The sequence below is a fragment of the Phodopus roborovskii genome, unplaced genomic scaffold (genome assembly GCF_943737965.1).
Source record: "Phodopus roborovskii unplaced genomic scaffold, PHOROB, whole genome shotgun sequence".
Lineage (NCBI taxonomy): Eukaryota > Metazoa > Chordata > Mammalia > Rodentia > Cricetidae > Phodopus > Phodopus roborovskii.
The window spans coordinates 6,958,010-6,961,650 of record NW_026126571.1 but is presented as its reverse complement, the minus strand read 5'-3'; the positions used below and the strand labels follow the sequence as shown (position 1 = coordinate 6,961,650).

The 3,641-nt window shown below is 48.2% G+C and overlaps 1 pseudogene; it reads right to left on the bottom strand.

Moving 5' to 3' along the window:
* Window positions 1-608: 608 nt before the first annotated feature.
* On the bottom strand, window positions 609-3,397 carry LOC127235822 (uncharacterized; annotated as a pseudogene).
* Window positions 3,398-3,641: the final 244 nt, after the last annotated feature.

Genomic DNA, 3,641 nt, shown 5'->3' with positions numbered 1-3,641 from the left:
GCAGATGTTTAGCTCCTAGGTGGGTTAGACAATGTATCTGTTGCACATATTCTAACTCTTCTGTGTTGGGTTCAACCTCCTTCCCATCTGAGGTATAATAAGTCCCCTTTGGAGTCTCAGAGAACCCATCTAATTTCTTTATCTCTTGCCAGTCTTCTAGAGTATACAGTCATCTGAGTTCTGGGGTTTTGGACTTCTCTACTACAGGCAGCAGGTTGACACCCTGGGCTGCCTGCTTGGCTAACTTGGCCATTGGATTCCCTTTTGAGATGAAATCTTTGGTATTTTGGTGCACAAGGCAATGTATAATGGCCAGTCTTTTTGGCAAATGTAAGGCTTCTAGCAAGCTTAGAAGTTCTTCTTTGTTTTTGACTTCCTTCCCTGCTGAAGTAAGCAGCCCCCTTTGTTTATAGATAGTCCCGTGCACATGTGAAATTGCAAAAGCATACCTTCTGTCCATGTGGATGTTTATGGATTTCCCTTTGGCAAGCCACAAGGCCTGCATAAGGGCCATGAGCACAGCTTTTTGTGCTAAGGTTCCTTCTGGCAGGCTGCTGGCCCAGACCGTGCAGGTTCCCTCAACCACCGCTGCCCCATTCTTTTACCTTCTACCACTTAACTGCTCTCATCAATGAACCTGTAGACGTGTGTACCTCTCTCCTGTAAATATGGGCCCTTTTGGCTGAGGCTTGATAGCCTTGGTCAGACAATTCCAGTAGCAATGCTTTTGTTCCTTCCAAGCAGTCCTGCTGGGTGGCTCCCACTAGGAGGTCATCCACACACTGGAGGAGGGTCACCTGGGGGTTTTGGCTCCTGAAACTGGCCAGATCTTTATGAAGGGCCTCATCAAAGATGGTCAGAGAGCTTTTAAACCCTTGGGTCAGTTGGGTCCAGGCGAGGTGCCCAGTTCTGCCCGTGTTGGGGTCCCTCCATTCAAAGGCAAATAGTGATTGGCTGGTAGAATATAATCTCAGGCAGAAGATGGTGTCTTTTAGGTATAATATGGTGTACCAGCTCCTCTCAGGTGAAGGGACTCAGGAGGTTATAAGGGTTTGGGACAGTTGGATGTATGTCTTGTGCCCTTTTATTGACCTCTCTCAAATCCTGCACCAGCTGATAATCATTGGTTCCCAGGCTTCCTATTGGTAACAAGGGAGTGTTCCAGGGAGATTGAACAGGAACCAGAATGCCTTGCTGGATCAATCTTTGGATATGGGGTCGAATTCCTTCCCGAGCCTCTCTACTCATGGGGTACTGTTTGACTGATACTGGTGTAGTAGTAGCTTTCAGCTGAATAACCTGCGGGGGCACATGTTTCGCTAGACCCATTCTGCATACTTCAGCCCAAGTTAAGGGAGTTTGGGTCAACCACCAGTCCATATTTGAGGCTCCAGTCTAGGTCAAGCCAGGGCTCCTCGTGGAGCCTGTACTTATCTTCTAGTCTAGCAGTGAGGCCTTGCAATTGATTTCCCTGTTTATCAGTTACTGATGGCTGTTCAGAGTCAAAGTGAATCTGGGCTCCTACATTTGACAGAATGTCTGTTCCTAACAGATTGTAAGGGCATTCTGGGATAATCAGAAACAAGTGGGATACCCGGCCCACACCAAGGTCCACTGCTCTTCGGGTAGTCCATGAATACTGCCGTTGCCCTGTGGCACCCATTACCCAAGACTTTTTGCTTCTTAATTTCCCAAATGGCTGTATCAGCATGGAATGCTCTGCTCTCCGGTATCCACCAAAAATTCTACTTTCAAAGTTACCCTGGGCTCAGGGAGGAGTCCGAACCCGGTCTTCCCTAATCTTCATCTTCCCCTAGGGTTAGGACCTTCAATACCTTGTTTCTCTTCTTGGGGCAGTCCTTTGCCCAGTGTCCTTTCTCTTTACAATATGCACACTGGTCCTTGTCAAGTGGGGACCTGCCCAGGTTTCCTGTCTAGAACCTTTTCTAATTTTTCTAACCTCTCTCTCTCTCTCTCTCTCTCTCTCTCTCTCTCTCTCTCTCTCTCTCCCTTTCTCTCCCATTTTCTCCTACAACCACTGCAGGCAAGATTTTAGTCAAATTATTTTCCTGTCTTCTGTCATGCCTTTCCTCTCTCTCCTTCTTCTTTCTCTATTCCTTCTCTTCCTCAATCTCCCTTTTGTAATACACTTTCTCTGCCTCTTTCACTAAATCACACAACTCAGCTTCCTGTAACCCTTCCAGTCTCTGGAGTTTCTTTCTAATATTCAGGGGGGATTGCCCTATGAAGGCCAGAGTCACCTAAGCTCTCTGAGCTTCTGAGGTAGGGTCAAAAGGAGTGAACCACCTGAAGGCTTCATGAGCCTTTCAAGAAACACCAAGGGAGGTTTGGTCAGTCCCTGAATCACATCTCTTACCTTAACCAAATTGGTGGGCTGTCTCATGGCACCTTGGAGACCTGTCACCAGAGCCTGGTGATAGACTTTCAAGCTCTCCCTACCTTCGGCGTTGTTGAAGTCCCAACTGGGGCGAGTCAAGGGGAATCCTGTGTCAATCTCATTTTGCAGCTGTGTGAGCCAACTGTCTGCCCCAGGAACATTTTTTCTAGCCTCTAACGGTATTCTCTCCTGCCCCATGGTTGTGAAGAGTGTCTGCAGCAGCTGTTGACAATCATCCCAAGTAGGCTGGTGAGAAAACATAAGGGACTCCACCACCCTGTAAGGCTTTGGGGATCCTCTGAGAAATGGGGCTGGCTAGTTTTCCAATTGTAAAGATCTGAGGAGAAAAGGGCCAGTACTGCAGGGGCTGCAACTGGCCACCTGGCACTGGGGGACCGAACGTGCCTAGCGGCAGGGTCACAACCCCATCTGTCTGCTCTGGTGTGGCTCCTCTCTGGCTTCGAGTCCTAGTAGCAGGCCCTTCTGCTTCCAGAGCCTGAGCTTCATGGATGGTGGAAAGTCCCCCTGCAGCATGCTGTATTGGATAAGGGGTTGGTGGAATGGGTTGGGACTCTAGCCAGGCCAGATGTTCCCCAATCTCAGGGTAAATGTGAGGAGAGGGTTTGGGTTCCTCGGATGAACATTTTCTTTCATTTTTGAGGGCCAGAACTTGGGAGCCTGGCTCTCTTGGCTTGCTTAGCCATGGTTTAACCCACAGGGGAGGGTTGTCTACCAGATCCTTCCATGTAAGGATATAGGACTCTTGATGGGGATGAGAGCCATGTTCAGTCTGAAAAACAGTTGTCTTAACAGCTTGGATAATCTCAGAATTAAAAGTTCCCTCTGGTGGCCATATAAACCCAAATATTGGCCTCTCAGAGGTAGACAAAGTCTGCTAGGGTCTCTTGTTACCTCAACTGACAAATTATGGGCCTGAGACTTAACTTCAATCCAGTGGTCAAGAGTCAAACTAAGGTGAGTTGTCATCATCTGTTCCATGATAAAACTATAGATAAAGACACACAGAATGAAAACTCATGAAACAGAAACTAACAGATCCACACACACACAACCCATCCGCATCTTCCAAAAACAGGCAAAAGAACTGGACAGCCGCAGAGGAAGTTTCCACTTCAACAACAGAACTCAGTCCTCCGACCAACCGACCGACAGAGGCCAATGGCCTCTTCACCTCCCAGGGCCTGTGATCCTCCTAACATGTCTGCTGATCACAGTCCTCTGG